The 19700-nt window shown below is 50.2% G+C and overlaps 1 pseudogene; it reads right to left on the reverse strand.

Moving 5' to 3' along the window:
• Positions 1-6063: 6063 nt before the first annotated feature.
• On the reverse strand, positions 6064-7359 carry LOC132479146 (large ribosomal subunit protein uL4-like; annotated as a pseudogene).
• Between the last annotated feature and the right edge of the window lie 12341 nt (positions 7360-19700).

The following is a 19700-nucleotide window of genomic DNA, read 5'->3' on the forward strand; positions in this document are numbered from 1 at the left end:
GACCTTAGAGGAGCAGCACAGTCTGAATTCAGGTAGCATAACGTTAGGTATTAAGTGGGTCCTTCTCAGTGTTTCAGGACCCTGTACCTTAGCTCAAGGTCCTTTGTTAAGGTCAACCTTGGGGTCAGCTCTTGACTCTCCTGATTCCCACTCTATGGCCTAGGTCTCTGCTGGCCCCTTCGTCTTTGCTCTGGCCCTGCCTTGCAGCCTCTCTGCTGGGAGCTGCATCTGTGTCTCTGGCTATGAGAGGCATCCTGGGGTTTGGGGGTGCTTGTGGTGCATCATCAGAGGACTGGGGGGGCCTGGAAAACAGCATTTTGAGATGATCTTAGGGACGCAGCCTAGCTTCAGTGTCCGAGCAGATACACATATGGATGGCGCATCTTCTCATTCGACCTTCATGGTAGAGTCTCTGCTGACCCCGCCTCAGTCTCATCCCCCTCCCCTTCCCTATATAGCTCAAGCTGGACAATACGATCCCTCTCTCTAGGCTTTTGTCTACGCTGTCCCTTCTGCTGGAATGCCCTCTCTTCCCTGGTCAATCAATACACATCCTTCAAAATCCAGCTTCAAAAGAGTAACCACTTCACACAAGTGAGAATTCGACCGTGACTAGCATGCATAGACGTGCTGTAGTGTGTGCGCCCACAGCTCTGAGCCTCGGGGCTTCTGTGAGCCTGGGAGATGCCAGGGAGCTGACACCCTCTCATGCCTTGACATAGCCCTCAACCAGTGACTGACAGGCATCGGTGTATAAAAACCCAGCTCCCTGGTCCCCTAAGTGGGATAATTCTCGGGGGTGTGGTTTATGCGATTTTCCAGAGTCTCCTTGTGGGATTAAACTCCAGATGCCCGAGGTGGTAACCTGCTTGTGGACACACACTTCAGGAGCCTCCTCCCTGCCCCTCTGTTGCTTCTTCACTCCCTTACGAGTTTTTCTAGGATTGCCTGCTGTGATGGACTGAATTGTGTCCCCCTAACCTCCCATGTGACTATATTTGGAGATCAGGCCTTTAGGGAGAGGATTAAGGTTAAATGAGATCATAAGCTTGAGACCCTAATGTGATAGACTTGGTGTCCTTATAAGAAGAGGAAGAAACACCAGAGATCTCTCCCCCTCTCCACACGAGGCCATGTGAGGATGCGGTGAGAAGATAACCATCTGCAAGGCAGGAAGAGAGACCTTGCCAGAAACAAACCCTGCTGGCACCTTGGTCTTGGACTTCCAGACTCCAGAACTGTGAGAGAATAAATATCTGTTGTTTTGACACCCAGTCTATGGTATTTCGTTACGGCAGCCCTAGGAGGTGAACAACCTGCCAATGAAACTACTTGCTCTCAAATCCTTGTCTCAGGGTCAGCTCCTAGGGAACCCAAACTAAGACAGGTGCTCAGCTTCACTAGGCAACAGGGAAATGCAAATTATTTCACACCTGCCATAATGGCTAAAAGACAAAGCGCAACCATGCTGGTGCTGATGATGGTGTGAAGCTGTCATATACAGCTGATGGAAGTGTGCAATTGTGAACCATTTTGGAAAACTGTCAGGGTCTAACAAAGCTGAAGATGTGTATATCCTATGACCTAGCAGTCCCACCCCTAGGTATATCCCCAGTAGAAATACATACATACGTCCATCAAAACTCAGGTGCAAAAAAAATGTTCAAAGCAGCACTATTTGTAATAGCTTCCAGACTGGAAACAGCTCAACTTCCATCAACAGTGGAATGGATGAACACATTGCGGGCCATTCAGGTAATAGAATACTACACAGCAATGAAAAAGAAGAAATCTTGTTACATGTCACAGCATGGACGAATGTCAAAAACAAAATGTTGCACAAAAGAGGCCAGACACAGAAGAGGGCATACCATAAGATTCCAACATAAAGTTCAAGAGCATAATATTTGTACAGAAAAGTGTACAGATGATAAACGCCCAACTTGAAGAATTTTCACAAACTGAGAACACCCAGGCAGACTGTAGCTTGATCAAGAAATGGTACATGACTGCTACCCTAGAAGCCCCCTTTCTGTCCCCTTTCGGTCACTGCCTGACCCCATCCCCCCAAGGGAAATCACCTTGCTGACTTCTAACACCACTAAAACTGTAGGTTTATATCTATGGAATCTTATGGGATGGAGTCTTGTTTTATACATTTCGTTTGTGAGATCATCCATATTATTTTGTTAGCTGTAGTTCAATGTACTTATTTATTCTACTGTTGCTGGCCTTTTGCATAGTTTCTAGTTTGAGACTATTATAAATAGTGCTGCTATGAACATTCTAATATACAGCTTTTTACAAAATTTTTATTTTATATCGGAGTAAATTAATTAACCATGTTGTGTTAGTTTGAGGTGTACAGCAAAGTGATTCAGTTATACGTATTCATGTATCTATTCTTTCTCAAATTCTTTTCCCATATAGGTTACTACAGAGCACTGAGCAGAGTTCCCTGTGCTCTACAGTAGGTCCTTGTTGGTTCTCTATTTTAAATATAGCAGCGTGTACATGTCAATCCCAAACTCCCAATTTATCCTTCCCCCGAACTTTCCCTTTTGGTAACCATAAGTTTGTTCTCTAAGTCAGCAGTCCCCAACCTTTTTGGCACCAGGGACCAGTTTCGTGGAAGACAATTTTTCCACAAATCAGGGGGAGGGGATGGTTTTGGGATGTTTCAGCGCGTTACATTTATTGTGCACTTTATTTCTATTGTTATTACATTGTAATATATAATGAAATAATTACACAACTCACCATAATGCAGAAACAGTGGGAGCCCTGAGCGTGTTTTCGTGCAACTAGATGGTCCCATCTGGGGGTGACGGGGGACAGTGACACCCGAAGTGTGTTGCTTATGTCCATCTACTCTGTGATCTCGTTTTGGTTGCTGTCACCGCAGAAAACCCAGCTTCACAAAGACAGAATGTTGCAAGTGGAAGCAGGCTTTTCAGTGTTTTTGTGGCAATCTCGGGATATTCCACCTTGACTTTCATCCAGAACGTATGGAGATTTGAAGTTGTCTCAAATATACTTTTAAGGCCACCGTCATTTACGATCTCAAGCAGTTGATCCTCTTCCAGCACAAAATCGATTCACCTGGCTTATTCACAAATGGGTCGCAGATCCATTCCTTCCCAGTTCGGGGGTCTTTTGTGGTTGGGAAGTAATGCTCAAACTCTTTTTTTTTTTTTTTGCGGTACGCGGGCCTCTCACTGTTGTGGCCTCTCCCATTGTGGAGCACAGGCTCCAGACGCGCAGGCTCAGCGGCCATGGCTCACGGGCCTAGCCACTCCGCGGCATGTGGGATCTTCCCAGACCGGGGCACGAACCCGCGTCCCCTGCATCAGCAGGCAGACTCTCAACCACTGCGCCACCAGGGAAGCCCGCTCAAACTCTTTTGAAAGCTGAGATAGGTGATCATGCACCAACTGGGAGAAAGAAGGCCCTGGATCAGTCTCTTTCAAAATCTCTGCTAATGTTTGAAACATGTCAAAAATCCCAATGTTCGCTCGTCATCCCCATAATTCCAGTTTGGCTTTGAATGCAGCCACTTTATCTGCCGATTTGAACACAGTTGTTATTCTCCCCTGAAGTGACAGATTGAGTTCACTGAGCAGGTTGAATATGTCACACAAGTAAGCAAGTTTTGCAACCCATTCTGTGTCACTGAAATGTGCTGCCAGTGGTGACTGTTTTTCTAAAAGAAACCTCTGGAGTGGCTCTCGTAGCTCAAAAACTCTGGCCGGTGATTTACCTTTAGAAAGCCATCTCACTTCTGTGTATGAGAAGATGTGTGTGCTCTACGTCCATCTCCTCACAGAGCTGCACGAACAGACGTGAGTTAAGGGCATGTACTTTAATGTGGTTGATAATTTTAATCACATCCTGCAAAATGTTGTTAAGTTCAGGTGACATTTTTCGGCTAGCCAGCATTTCCCTATGGACGACACAGTGCGTAGACTCACATTCAGAAGCGACCTCAGAAGCGACCTGAGTGGCGAAACCAGAAAGCCATCCAGCCGTGGCAGCCGCTCTGTCCACGCATATACCGACACAAAATGACCAATTCAGTTTTCCTGATATGTAATCGTTCAAAGAATTGAATAGTTCCGCAGCTGTGGTGCTGGTTGGCAACAAAAGTGCACATAACATATCCTCATGCACATCCTCCTGAAAAATATATCGCACAGAAATATATCGCAAGGCAGGCATTGTTGCCTGGTTGTCAACATCGGTAGGCTCGTCAACCTGGATTGCGTACCATGGTGACTCATTAATCCTCTCTAACAATTGTGCCTCAATATCCTCTGCTATTTCATCAATTCGTCTAGTTGTGGTGCTAGCCGAAAGAGGAACACGTGCCGCCTTTTGAACTGCACCCTCTCCTAAAAGTTCATGACAAATGTCCTCAGCACAGGCAGGATCAACTCTTCACCAGCAGTAAAGGGCTTCTTAGCTTTAGCCATGCGGTTAGCCACTAAAAACGGTGCTCTCAGTGCAGACACATTTGATGAAGTGGTGGCCTTCAGTAATTGCTTCTGTTCTTCGTGTTCATGGTTTTTTTCCTTTGAAAAACTCCAAAGGCTTGTCTTTCAATGCAGGTGCTTGGTCTCCATGTGGCGAAGCAGTTTTGAAGGTTTCATGGCTTCGTTGGGTAGCCGGTGGCCACATATTATATAAAGCGGGCTTGGAGAATGTGAATCCCCTGTTGCAATGAACCCGTAATTTAAGTAGGACTCTTGGTATTTTCTTTTAAATGCAGCTTTGTTTTTGTGGGCAGTCTTAGAGTCTTCTGCTGTCTCATCACTGGGTCTTTCCCCTTTTCAAAGAAGCTCTCCGGTGACGTTTGTTATTTTACTCATCCTGGCTAAGGTTAGCTTGTGGGCTTACCAAAACTGTGGCTGAGACAAGTGTGCAGTGTGGGAAAAAGGAGTGGATGGAAGTAGATAAAATAATGGGCGGGCCACGTGCAGACTAAAACGTGTCAGATTCTGACTTAAAGCCTGCCACCAGATGCAGCTGTACAATTGAAGTACATCAACTCACTTGCCACTATAATGCCTGCCATCAGATGCAGCTTAATTGTCACTTGCCACTCACTGATAGGGTTTTGATATGAGTCTGCAAGCAACTGATTTATTATGGACTCTGTGCAGTCAAACCTCTCTGCTAATGTTACTCTGTATTTGCAGCCACTCCCCAGCGCTAGCATCAGCGCCTCAGCTCCACCTCAGATCATGAGGCATTAGATTCTCATAAGGAGCACACAGCCTAGATCCCTCACATGCACAGTTCACAGTAAGGTTCACGCTCCTTTGAGAATCTAATGCCGCCGCTGATCTGCCAGGAGGCAGAGCTCAGGCAGTAATGTGAGCGATGGGGAGCGGCTGTAAATACAGATGAAGCTTCGCTTGCTCACCTGCCACTCACCTCCTGCTGTGAGGCCTGGTTCCTAACAGGCCACGGACTGGTACCAGTCCATGGCCCGGGGGTTGGGGATCCCTGCTCTAAGGCTGTGAGTCTGTTTCCGTTTTGTAAATAAGTTCATCTGTATCATTGTTTTAGATTCCGCATATAAGTGATATCATATATTTGTCTTTCTCTTTGTGACTTACTTCATTTAGTATGAGACTATTATAAATAGTGCTGCTATGAACATTTTAAAAATTATTATTTTATTTATTTTTGCCTGCACTGGGTCTTCCTTGCTGCACCTGGGCTTTCTCTAGTTGCGATGTGCGAACTTCTCATTGTGGTGGCTTCTCTTATTGCAGAGCATGGGCTTTAGGTGTGAGGGCTTCAGTAGTTGTGGCTCGTGGGCTCTAGAGCTCAGGCTCAGTAGTTGTGGCGCACGGGCTTAGTTGCTCCGTGGCATGTGGGATCATCCCGGACCAGGGATTGAACCCATGTCCCCTGCATTGGCAGGCAGATTCTTAACCATTGCGCCACCAGGGCAGTCCGAACATTTTTTTTTTTCCACTGTCTCTTTCATCAGGTCTTTATTCAAAATTAGCTGTCCAAAGTGATTTGACCTTTACAAAATAAACACATTTAAGTTTATGCAGCAGGCCTCTTTTCTTCTGTGGTGGGGTTTCTTTTCTGCGGGCTTCTTTTCAGCTGTTGGTTTCTTGGTCACTGCCGCCTTTTTTCCACCAAACGCTTCTTCTGCTTCTTAATGCCAACAGCCTTCTTTCCCTCCACAGGCTTCTTGCCTGGAACATCCTTCTCATCTGATTTGTCTTCTAGTGCTGCTGCAGCCCTATCCATCTGGATTTTGTGGTTCTTGGCCTGGAGAAGAACGGTGTTCCGGCTCATGGTCTTTGCATATGGGTTTAGCTTCAACATGATTCTCAGGTTTTTCAGTGGATTCTTCCTCAGGACTCTGAGATGAATCTTCTTGCATGGTGCTCAGAGGGCTCTTTGAATCTCTGGGCTTTTCAAAATTCTGCTAAGGTCTGTACTGAGCATCTTGTGCATGGGGAGGTTATATCAATAGTTAGTCTGGAGGGAGGCAGCTTTACGCCAGGTGCCATACAGCTCATCTAACTTGCGGAAAGCACTTTCAGTCCAAATTCAGGAACGTCCCACATACGCACCAGGGGCAAGTTTCAAAACGTTCAGTTTGCTTATATTAAGTAGAGTAATTCCAGGGATGTTTCTGAAGGCCTTGATGATACCACTGTCCTCATTACAGATGATGCAGTGTCTCCTGCTCTGGATACGGCAACGGTTTCTCATTTTGCTTTTGCCAGCTCTCATTGGCTGAGAGGCATAGACCTTTTTCACATCATTCCAGGCCTTAAGTTTCTTCAGAAGCAAAACAGCCTCCTTGGTCTTCTCATAGCCTTCAATTTTATCTTCAGCTACCAGAGGAAGTTCAGAACTTCCTCTGTATGATGACCTCTAGACATGACCAGCGCTGGTAAGGCCGAGGCAGCCAGTGCAGAGGGGATGGCATATCGCTTCTGCATTGTATTCACTCTGTGGTGCCAACGTCGCCAGGTCTTGGTTGGTCTTGGCAGCCTCCAAGACACATGTTTCCAAAACCATCCTGGCCAGAACGGTGAGTCCTGCCACCTCGAACCCTGGGAATTTGAGCCACAGCTCTGCCAGTACCCCAAGACTCGGCACTGGTTTGATGACCTGCTAATTCACTGATAGCATAGAGTTGTCTGTTGTTTTTGCACAAGTTGGCGTGAACAAAGTTTACAATATCTGGTTGAATGGGAGTCTTGAACACAGCAGGCAAAGTGACATTTTTGTCAGATGGCTCCCCCTTTTGGAGTACACTGATATCAGTGGACAAGCACACGCCATGGCGGGGAGAGGAGAAGACCACGCGCCTCGCAACCCGGTGGCTCCCATAGGAAAAAGCTGAACATTCTAGTATACATTTTCTGATGAACATATCTAGGCATTTCTTTGGGGGTATATACCCAGAAGTGGAATTCCCAGTCCATTGCTTGCTTTGATTTCATTTTTCATCTTCTGCTGTCCTGAACCTTACTGAGGATAACCAAGGAGGCCTCTGGTTTCCTTTTCTGGATGAAGTCAGCGGCCCTCAGTTTCCCTCTGTGGCTGGGTCATGCCTGCCTCGCCCAGGTGCTGTGAGGCTTTAAGAGCATCTCAGGGGAGTAGGATAAGGTCATGGACCCTTGACCTCCTGGCTCAGTTCCCAGCATTCCTGAAGCCAAAGGTATTCATCTCAGAGGAATGCCGATACTGAAGACCCAGCCCTGGCTGCCCCATGGGCCAGGTGCAGGAACCGGGCAGTGGGTGAGCCTCGGGTCAGGGCTGGGCCAAGCAGGGGAAGGCTGGAATGGACAGGGCACAGCCCAGGCCTCAGGGGTCCCTGGGCAGGGGGCAGGCAGGTCCTGGACCACTGTGGACCCACGTGAGCAGGGGCTGGCCTCCTTAGCACCTGCTTCCTCTTCTCTGGGTCTCTACTGCATCAACTGGGGATCAGAGTTACTTCCTCACTAGACTGAGGACTAAAAGAGATTGAAGATGCTTACCTGGGTCAGTGGGCATTGTCAACCCATTTCACAGCCAACGAAGCTGAAGCTCAGAGAGGCTGAGGGGCTTTTCTGAGTCACCAAAGATTTGAGCCCAAGTCTGTCTGGCACTAAAGCCTGTGCTCTTTCCACTGCCTGCCTGGGAGTTGACATGGTGTGGTTTGAGGGGTGTAAGGAAGGCCAATCCCCAAAGTCAAGCTATGTCTTCTCCAATGCTTGAATTTCCACCATTAGAATTTAACTCCTCTGCATTAAGTAATACCCTCTTCTGAAAGGCTTAGGGGTGTAAGATATGCCACATCTAATGTTTTGTGTGCAAATGATTTCCTGGCAGAATCAGAGAACAGGAACCCTCTGAGGTGTGCTGGGGTGCCTTCATTCACTTCCTCAGCCCCACCAGGGCCCTGTGCCATTTCATGAATGGGAAACTGAGGCCCAGAGAGGCACTGAGTTGCTCAGATCCCTGTCTAGGACTTTCCCCAGGCAGCCTCCCTGCTCTGCCAGGACCCAGACCAGAGGGGCTGAGCAGGAGAGGGTCAGCCGGGGGCCCTGGGGTTTTCTAGCCGGGATCTGCCCTGGGGCCTGCAAGGACATATGTGTCCCAGGCCCAGTTCTGCAGAAGGGAGGGAGGTACGGGTGTGGTCTTGGTGACTAAGATAAGCCCTGCTCCCATCAGCTGCTGCACTCACACCCTGCTGCCCTCTTTACCCTGGTGCACCTGCAGCCCTGCACCCCGACCTGACACTGTGCACAGCGCTAGAGCGCAGCCGCCTGCCGGGGCTCCTCCCATGGCCCCAGACTTGTGCTGAGGTGCTTCTGGCCCTGCATGTGTCTCAGGGCCTCTGAGGCAGAGACCCCTTTGCAGTGAGGTCCTCTTGGCTTCCCAGGGACTCATAGGCCCCATGGCTGCTGCCCCTCTGTCTTGGGTTGGGGCCCTCGGAGAAGACCTGAACTAGGATTCGAGGGCATGGGTTTATTTTCAAGGTGATTCCAGGAAGCTATAAAGGACGTGGAAGATCGGAAGGGCAGCCAACACAGGCCAGTTAATGAGCAGCAGGTGGAAAGCAGGGCTCAGCCCCACTGGGGACCTCCAGGAGACGGTGTGGAACCAGCCTCAGGGTCGCCCCACCCATGGCATGAGGAAGCTGGGGTATCTATCCACCACCCCTATCCTTTATGATCAAGGGCTGCTCCTGAGGGCATTTTCCAAAGCCCCTGGGATAGAGCCACAGACTCCTGCTAAGTGCTGGGAATGTGGGCGGGGCTTGAGAAGGGGAGATGGAACATGAGGGGAGAGCCTGGTGAAGGTGCTGAGTTAGGAGGGCTCGAGTCCCAGCTCGGCTGCTGATTCATCTTCTCTGAGGGTCAGTTTCTGCATCTATAAAATGGGAATAAAAATACTGCTTACCTCCCAGGTGTGCGGTGGGGATCAAGTGCATGGGTGATGACGGCACCTGGTGGAGATTGATAAATGATGCTTTTCCTTCAGTCCTCCAGGCCAAGGGTCAGGCTGACTCATCCAGTCTTAGGGCACCCAACCACCTGCCGTGTTTACCAAACATTGCTCCTCCCAGAGCCCTCCTCCCTCCCCTACCCTTATCTTCAGTTTCTAAAATCAAATCGTGCCTGATATCTAAGCCGTGCCAGGCTGGGGTGGGCTCTAGGAACCCAGGAATGCCTGAGCCTTCCTTACCCTGGGAGTTCACAGTCCAGCTGAGATGACAAATGTGTGGCTGGGTGGTGGCACGGGTGTGGGTTTGGACAGGCAGGCAGCAGTTCGTGGGTCAGGCCTGGGGCAAGGAGGCAGTTCAGGCTGAGAGAGAAGCGGAGGAGCTGGGGTGGGGGGTTAGAAATTGTTCTGAGGGGAGGAAGGAGGTGGGCAGATATTGGAGCTCATATTTTGAGGTTCCTTGAGAAACCCCAAGTAGGTATGATTATCCCTGAGTTACACGGAGGCTGAGAAGGGACCTGCCTTGCCTGGTTGCAGTCAGAGCAGGGGATGGTCTGACACCCTCACTCCCCCACTCCCACTCAAGCCAGAGTTGGGGGCATCTGGGCCCAGGACGGTATCGCCCTTGGTGGGGGTGGGGATGGAGGTCAGGGCTGGGCAGCCTTGGAAACGGAGGCAGGGGTTCTCTGCTCCCCCTCCCTCTCCTGCCTTTCTGAGCCCTGCGGGTACTTATCCACCACTGCCATCCCAGACTGGGGTGGGATATCCTTCACTTTCATGCTTCTTGTTCAGATTCCATATGCATTTTGCATCTATGATATATCCATGTTTGTACTTAAACTCAGTAAGGTTTCTAACGACTTACTAATTACTAAAATAATCAATCTGCCCGTAATGAAAGCAGTGACACTGTCCCTCTGTTGGTTCCTCAGTGTGCGCAGAGGAGAGAGGTCCAGGCCATGGGGGATGGGCCCTGGAGGAGATGTCATGGTTTGCAGACCCTGAGGTGGCCCCTCCTGGGGTGCAAATGCACACTTGTGTGTATCTGCCTCAGCAGAGAGACACACTGCAATAGTGCCATACACAGCTGTGCCCACACACACACTGAAGCACCTCTAGATCCACACACGTGGATGCACTCCATCGACACTTACGGACACTCTATGCATGTGTTCTGACACATGCTCAGACACAAATACACACACTAGCTTGTATGCTTGTGTCACTGGTGCGCCCACACACCTGTAATCCCTAATCATGGACTTGCATGCACATCCTGCAGGTACGCCTGCACTCTCACGCATGCACACGGATGTAGGCACATGTATGCACACACATCTAGGCAGCCACAACCAGGCGAAGACTTACACTCTCAGGGACACTCAGGCACACCTACTTGTATGTGTCGACGTGCACACAGGTGGATTGTGTATGGACACCCATCACACGAGACACAAACCTGAATGCCTGGACACCAGCAGAAGGATCCCCAGTCGGCACACAAGAATACATTTCACACGTTGGTGTGCCCTGCGTGCGTGTGCTCACACTTGGTCTCACGTTAGCCAGGTGGGACTCCAGTGTGCCAAGCTCACCATGCAGCATCAAAGTTGTAGGGAGGGAGCCTCCCCTTCCCTGCCCTAAGTCTGCCAACTCCCAGCAGGAGCCATCCTTCCCCCTGGGCAGTGACTCATGCACGTGGCAAGTGTGGAGTCTCCAGAGGGAGCAGATTCAGCATCTACCCTGTGAGAGGGATTTCCCCGGCCTGGCAGCTGGGAGCTTGGAGCCCAGAAAGGACAGTGACCTGCCTGGGTCTACACAGCAAGGCCTGGGCAGAGGCAAGACCAGGATCCAGTCTTTTCTAAAAGGCTAGTTTGGATTACAGGCTGAGGGGGAAGCAGGACTCCCCAGGATCCCCCTCTTCAAAACATCTGCAGGTTCAGGTGCCCACAGTCCCCCACCAAACGTGCTTTGCCATGGTAATGCTGTCCCCAGGAGCGCCCTACTCAAAGGCGCATCTATTTGGGAAGGGTGGAGTCAGCTGAGGAAGAAGACTGACCAGCCCCTCCTCCATCCTTAGCTCCCTGCAGGGCCAAACCACTGGGCAGGACTGAGAGGCTGGGGGCTCACGCCAGACTCAGAGGGACAGGCCTGCAGCCAAACAGGATCCTGGAGAGCAGCGCTGGAAGACCCTAGAGGGGTCCTCTGCACCAGGGGTTAGGGTGGGACATGGAGCGCCTCCAGGCCCCTCACCCTCCCCAATCCGGGTGGAATCAGGCGTATCTCTTTTGCATATCAGATTCCTTGTGAAGAAGTGGTTTCGCTATCAGAGCAGCAAACAATAAGAGATGGATAAAACCCTGTGCTGGAAGGCTTGTGAGGAAAGGGCACTTGCACCTAGTGGGGACAAGATTGCAAATTAGAACCTCATTCTTGGCAGAATATTTAAAATGTGCTTGTCTTTGGCCCAGCAATTTCATGTCTGAAAATCGGTTCTTTGAGGACAAAGATGTATAAACAAGGTGTTTACAGCAGCGTGTTTATGAAAATGATGAATGGAGGCCTTCCAAAAGCCGTCAGCCGGTGATGGTCAAGTAATAACAGCCTGTCCATGCCAGGAACCACGTGGAGCTGTTAAAACTAAGATGGGGGTGGATCTCTGCGTACTGGTCTAGAAAGTGAGAGGCCTTTGGAGTGAGAAAAGAAGGTCTCAGAATAGGGAGACTCATGTCACCATTTATTATTTTATTTAATTAATTAATTAATTAATTATTTTTTTGTGGTACGCAGGCCTCTCACTGCTGTGGTCTCTCTCATTGCGGAGCACAGGCTCCAGATGCGCAGGCTCAGTGGCCATGGCTCACCGGCCCAGCCACTCCGCGGCATGTGGGATCTTCCCGGACTGGGGTACGAACCCGTGTCCCCTGCATCGCCAGGCGGACTCTCAACCACTGTGCCACCAGGGAAGCCCACCATATATTATTTTAAACACCTCTAAAACATTAGAAAACATATGCCTGAATCCATAGGAAGAGGCTACTTACCCCACTCTCAGAGTAACTGCCTTGGAGAGGGAGGTCAGGAGGAAACTTTTTATTTTAGAAGCTCCCATATTCTTTTCAGTTTTTTAAAGCCACAAGTTCTTGTGTATGTATTGTCCTAACTTTGTAATTTAAAAAAAAAGAGAAAGTATTAAGATTTCTTATCTCATTATTTAGTAGATGGAGGCCAGATGAGGCAGCGACCCATCCACATGACCTCAACTGCAGCTCTGACCTTGACCTCACCCAAGGATTCTACTTCAGCTGCCCAGTGGCAGGGCCTTGGGGCCAGGAGAGGAGCCATGGCTGCGTAGGTGGGGATGGGTGGAGAGATGGGCTCTGGGGTACAGGCCAAAGATGTGCTGCAGAGGGAGAAGCTCCCTCCAGCTGTGGAGAGATGTCCCCTGGGAGAACTACCTGTGTGCCGAGATAGCAATCCTTTAACACTGGGTGTCCTGACACCCCTGTTCTAGCTTGGGGCTCTGCCTGGCAGACCCTGGCTCTGCCACCTTCAGAAATGCTGCTGAGAAAAGCCACCCTTCGCTACTGCCTATGGGTGTCACCTCTGGTGCAGTTGCTTGCTGTGGGTGCTGACCTACACTCTCTTACTTTGACTGAGGAGACAGTGAAGCTTAGTGGTTAAGGCCATGGTCTCTGTAGCCAGACTTCTGGGGCAAAGCCCACCACTGCTGCTCACTAGCTAAGTGACCTGGTGTGGGTTACTTAACCTCTCTGGACCTCAATCTTGTTGTCTATATTATGATAACACAGCATCTCCCCAGAGGGTCGCTGAGGGCTAAAATAACATGCTTGAACCAAAAAAGTGGAAACAATGCAGACAAATGGATTAACAAAATGTGGTCTGTCTCTACAAGGGAATATTATTCAGTCATGGAAAGGCATGAAATATCGACACATGCTCCAACATAGATGAACCATGAAAACACTATGCTAAGTGAAAGAAGCCAGACACAAAAGGCCACTTATTGTATGATTCCACTGATATAAAATATCCAGAAGAGGCAAATCCATAGCAATAGAAAGTAGATTCCTAATTTATAGGGACCAGGGAAGTGGGATATGGGAGTCACTGCTAAAGGGTGAGGTATTCTTTTTGGGGTGATGGAGATGTTCTGGAATTAGAAGTGGTGATGGTTGTATAACTGTGAATATATAAAAAAAAACCCCACTGAATTGTACACTTTAAACAGTGAATTTTATGGGGTGTGAATTAAGTCCCAATAAAAAATATGCAGCAAAAAAGAATTAGGAATGAATATAAAATTTATGTATAAATGTAGCACACAGTGTTTATTGGATTGGTGGGAAATGGGACAAACTTAAATATACACCTACAGAGTAACAAATACGTATGGTACAGCCTTATGGTGACATGTTATATAGCCATGAATAAAATCTTGTTTTGGAAAATTTTTTAAAATTAAATAAAGTACTTCGGACAGTGCCTGACACAAGAAGTACCCATAGCGTGTGAGCTGTTATTAATGAGCTCCAGGACAAGCCTATAACGTTGGTCCTCTTAGCCCCATACAGCGGATGAGAAACAAGCTCAGAGAAGGGATGGGATGTAGCTACACTGCTCTCCTTCTGGTCTGCTGTCGGGGAAGGGCAGAGTCTCGGCTTCAGGCCAGTCTGGGTGCCCGTCTTGTCCTGGGTCTGCCACTTTCTAGCTGAAAGGCCCTGGTCCAGCCCGTCTCTGCACCACTCTGAGTCTCTCATGGCCATGGTGTACCCTCAACCCCCAGCCCATGGAGGGGGGATAGGGTCGCTAGGAGGAGTCTTTGAGAACATGCCGCCCAGCCGGCGGTGCTCTTACCATGTCACTGGGACCAAATGGGTGGACACTCCAGGAGACAGGATCGCTTCCTCCAGCCCTGCCTGCCTGGAGTAATGAATCACAGGTCCCTGAGGGTGACCTATGGGCCAGGAGAGGAAGAGCCCCATAAGAAACCTCAGGAGAAGGCAATCCAAGCAGAGGACAGGGGCGTGGCCTTTCTCCCTGCAGGTACTTACCCCATTCACTATCCCAGGAACTTTTTTTAATCCACTGTCCTTGGGAAAGGCGTCCCACCTCCCTGGGCCTTGATTTCCCCTGCTGAGCCAGCCCAGCATGGTGGTTATGACAACATGGTCTTGGGGCCCAGACTCCCTAGGTCCAAATTCCAGCTTCCCTCCTTGTTCTTTCTTTCCTTCTTCTTTTTTTTTTCTTGCGGTATGCACACCTCTCACTGTTGTGGCCTCTCCCGCTGTGGAGCACAGGCTCCGGAAGCGCAGGCTCAGCGGCCATGGCTCACGGGCCCAGCCGCTCCGCGGCATGTGGGATCCTCCCGGACTGGGGCACGACCCCATGTCCCCTGCATCGGCAGGCGGACTCTCAACCACTGTGCCACCAGGGAAGCCCCTGCTTGTGCTTTCTGATTGCAGGATCCTGGTCCGGGAAATTCACCCGTCTGAGCCTCAGTTTCCTTATCTACAAAATGCAGATCATAACGGTACCCACCTCACTGGTCCTTGTAATGATTAGATGAGAAGTGAGTACAACAGGCTTCGCACAGGGCCTGGCACACTTTAAGCCCTCAAGCCCTGTTGCTATTACTGTTACTATTATTGCATTATTTACTGTGAAGGGGTTGGAGGACACGTGTGTGCCTGGAGGCAAGGGGCTGGCCCCCTGGGCCCCTGTCTCTGGGCCTCCCAGCCTGCTGTCCCCGCACACAGTGATAGACGGGCTGGGCCCGTGGCGTCCTGGCAGGCCTGTCCTGGCAGCTGCTCCCACAAGGCGAGGCCCTCTGAGCTTTGGAGAATTAATTAGGCCACATTCCTCTTCCAGAGTTCCTGGCGGGCCCACACATGGCCCCCTTCCGAGCTGCTGAGGGCTCTTGGCTCAGGTCCCTGGCAGGCAGAGGAGAGGCCCACACTCTGCTCTCCCCTGTGAGGGGCTGGGAGGGCCCCTTTGAGCTGGAAGCACTGGCTGGGGAGGTGGGAAGGACCAAGGGTAAACCAGCCGCCCAAGGCCAGCTCCTGTCCTGGCTCTCTCTCCCCTGATTAGCCACCTTCGCTGGCTCCCCATCACTCAAGTTCGAATTCCTGGCACTGGATGCTGTTCCCAGCCTGGCCCTTGCTGATCAGGCTGGCTGCCTCCGTTCGGATTCTTCCATGCTCCAGCCTTCTCCCTCATCCCAGCATGTGCAAACCCTACTCCTTCTCCAAACCCTCCCCTCCCCCGCCCCCAGCTGGAAGGGCAGCCCATAACTTACCTGCTTCCTGTCCCTTCACTTTGCCCTTGTCTGTCTTCCCTGCCAGCCTGTGAGGCGTCAAGGGCAGCAGGTGTGGTTTGATCCAAAGGCATGTTTCGGGCATGGTAATATTCTCCAGGGAGAAATCGTCTGAGGCTGTGGCAAGGTTGCTGGCAGGTGGTGGTGACAGCGGCTGTGGATTTCCCTGCTTGTAGCCCCTCCCCCTGCCAGGCGCTCAGGAGGGCACTGCCCATTCCTGCCTGCCCATCTCCAGCCTTCCCCATGCCCCCTCCTTGTTTTGCTCCCTGAGAGGGGCTGAGAATAGCTCCCTTCCCCTCAGAGCCTTCACCTCTGCTGTTCCTTCCACCTGGAACACTCTTATCCACCCTCCTCCTTCACTTGACTGATCCCCTCTATCTTGGCCTAGACATCACCTCCTTCAGGAAGCCTCCCGGGCTCCCCCACCAGGGGCTCCATCACACTGTGGATCTACCCTCTTAGAGCAGCAGGACAGCATACAAGCGGAGAGCCTGAGGTTTAAATCCCAGCTCAGCCACGTATTAGCTGTGAGATTTGGGTGAGTTACTTAACCTTTCAGTTATCTCTTCTCTAAAATGGGAATAATAATGATAGAACCTGCTGCGTAAGGTTGCTGCGAGGAACCAAGGGATTCATGTGCAGTGAGCACTTAATGAGCACTCAATAAATGTTCGCTGTCACTTCTATCTTCGTATTAACAGGGCTTTCTTGAAGGGCTCTTCTCTTGGCCTGTGAGGGCAGGGGCTGTGTCTGTCTTGTTCACGAGTCTCTGAACGGTGATTGTTCATAATTGTTGAATGTATGGATAGCCACATTCCAATGATTCATTGCTCTGATAGGCAGATGACTTTTCTCAACCTAAAACCCTGAGATTCAGAGAGTGAGAAAGCAAGAATGAAACTAATTCCTTGGGGTTCTTGGCTGGGGGAGGAGATGGAGGGAGAGGCAGCCCAGGGCAGGAAAGGGCTGGTTTGTAGCCGAGATATGTATCAGGCCACATAGCCCTGGACATGGGACCAGACTCCCCTCTGCCTCTGCTTCCACGTGTGCATGTGACCCGCATAAATCTGGGTCACCCTGTGCCCCCTTCTGGCCTATCTCTGCCTGGTGTTCCAATCAAAAGGAACACAAACTTGGCTTAGAAAGCCTTGACAAAACCTGTGAGAGTTGATGGAAAAGGCAGAAAAAGGCAGGAAAAGGGGGAGATTTTGTCCCACAAAATCCAGACAAACTTTCTAAAATGTTGACGCCTTTCTTCCCAGGGTTCAATTTGACTTGACAGCTGCTCTTCGTAAATTTTCCTCTGCTTCTTCCAAACTCTATCCCACCTTCCCCCACACTTCTGGGGCCCCGGCTACCTGGGATGTGGTCTAGAAGCAGGCTCAGACTTTGAGTACCCACGACCCTTAACCCCGCAAACTTCTCATCTCGGGAGAGAGGTATGGCTGGCTGAGGGCTAGAGCAGGACACTCTTTAGTGCAGGGCCCAAGCCAGTGGCCCCCGTTTCCTGAAAATCAGGATCCAGGGGATTGTGTTATCCTCTTGCCTTTACCTGCTTCCTGGGCCTCCTCTCCTCCCTTTAATCTTCTCTGTCACTTAATCACTTGGGTCGCTGATCTCTGAACTCTGGCCAGGGCAGTGAATGCCTAATTCCCTGGGCCTCTGACACACCCTCAACCTACGTTGCTCTGCCTGGCCTCTGTCGCACCTGCCATCCTGGGGTTGCCCCACACAGCTGCCTAGCCTGGCCTTTGGCTGTTGCTTTGAGATTTCCAAGGGGGCAGGGTCATTTTGAATGGGATGCTGCGCCTCTGGGGAGTGAGATTCCCCTGGCGTCAGGCTCAGTGAGATTTGAGAGGTGTGCTGGGATCCTGGGCTGCAGTAGGAAGTAAGTGACTAGGCCAGCTCCATCACACCAACCCTCACCACCCAGAATGGACCCCTAAGGAGCAGCAGTGAACTTGCTTCTCTGTCTTCTGTCTCCTCATTTGTTCTTGCCCTGTGCGGCCCTCTGGTGGCATTTTTCCAAAGCCGGGCTCTGACCAGGTCCCCGGTACTGGCAGACCTTTCATGGGTCCCCAGGGCCCACGAAAGAAGATCCAGCCTGCTTACTTTGGCCTCCAGGGTGTTCTGGCTTCATGTCCTGCTGCTATCTCCCCCGACCATGTTCTGGCCACGTGGGGTCCTCCATGGGGAATGCCATTGTCACTCCCACTGCCAAACTTGTACCCTTCCTGTCTCCTGTGTCTGGGGCTCCCTCTTCATTTTCTTTCTATTGATTTGAGTCTCACTCTTCTTTGAGGCCATGGCAGTAGCATCTTAGTCCTGAGTCTTTCTCTGACCACGCCTCTGCACCCCAACCAGCCCCAATCTCCCTTCCCATCAGGTCTTGCAGCTCTGTGGCTGTCCCACGCATTACATCACCACCACTGATGGCCTGACAAGCAGATCCTGCCTCTTCTCAGGCCCACGGCTGAGCCCAGCACCATAACTTATCCATTTAGGGTTCACACCAGCTCTACAAGGTGGAGACTATTGTTTTCCATTCTATAGATTCAAAAACTGAGGCTCAGAGAGAGAAAGATTTGTTCAATGTCATATGACAGTGGTGATCCATGAATTCAATCAACAAATATTTTTTCAATACGTACATACGTACGTGTGTACTATAGACTCTGGGTTCAAATCCTGACGCTGCCACTTACTTGCTGTGTGACATTAGGCAAGTCAATCGCCTTCTCTATGCATTAGTTTCCTCATCTGTAAAATGGGGATAATAAAGGTACCTATGTCATAGGATTGTGGCAAGGATGAAGTGAGTTCATCTGGGTAAAGTGCCAGGATACAGTAGGAGTTTAATATGTGTCAACATGTTACTCTCCCATGAGGGGGTCGGGGCTGGCTTCATGGACAAGACAGGCTTACAGTAGTGTGTAAAGAATTATTTTTCAATAGCTGGCCCAGGCCACAGCCTGCCATTCCCAGCAGAGGCCGGCCAGGGGAAAAGGGAACAGCTTGCTTGCAGGGGGATTTGGCAGTAATGGAGGCTATGGGTCTAGGCAGCTGCCAGCGGGGGTGGCCCTGGCTTCTGGCCATCCCTGGGACTCAGGTGTGCAGCTTCTTGGGCCTTGGCATGATTGGCCAACCCAGTCCTAGAGCCCTGGGCTTCTTAAGTCAGAGCAGTGTTGAATGACCCCAGCAGAGTCTGTCCCAGGCCCAGGGTGAGGGACAAGGGCCACGCTGTGACTCCATCACAACACCCATCACCGGCCAGTGGGGCTGCACACAGCCTTGGAATCCCTCCGACCCCAGCCCTCACTGGAGAGATTTGCTCCAGACCTCAGAGGTGGCCCCTGGCGGGACAGGGCAACTAGAGCAGAAGTGGGTCCTGGCACCCTCATAGTCTTGACTCCTTTCAAATATGCTTTTGGGAAAGGTCTGGCCATCGCTTACTGGCCTGATGGAAACATAGGTCTTGGAACCCTGGATGTCAAAGTTGCAAATGGCTGATTAAAAAGAATGAAATAATACCACTTGTAGTAACATGGACGGACCTGGAGATTATCACACTAAGTGAAGTAAGTCAGAGAAAGACAAATATCATATCATATCACTTATATGTGGAATCTAAAAGTAATGATACAAATGAACTTATTTACAAAACAGAAGTAGATTCACAGTCTTAGAAAATAAACTTATGATTACCAAAGGGGAAAGGTAGGGGGAAGGGATAAATTGGGAGTTTGGGATTGACATATACACACCACTATATTTAAAATAGATAACCAACAAGGACCTACTGTATACCACAGGGAACTCTGCTCAATATTCTGTAATAACCTAAATGGGAAAAGAATTTGAAAAGACTAGATACATGTATATGTATAACTGA

Source organism: Mesoplodon densirostris, chromosome 2 (genome assembly GCF_025265405.1).
Source record: "Mesoplodon densirostris isolate mMesDen1 chromosome 2, mMesDen1 primary haplotype, whole genome shotgun sequence".
Taxonomy (NCBI): Eukaryota; Metazoa; Chordata; class Mammalia; order Artiodactyla; family Ziphiidae; genus Mesoplodon; species Mesoplodon densirostris.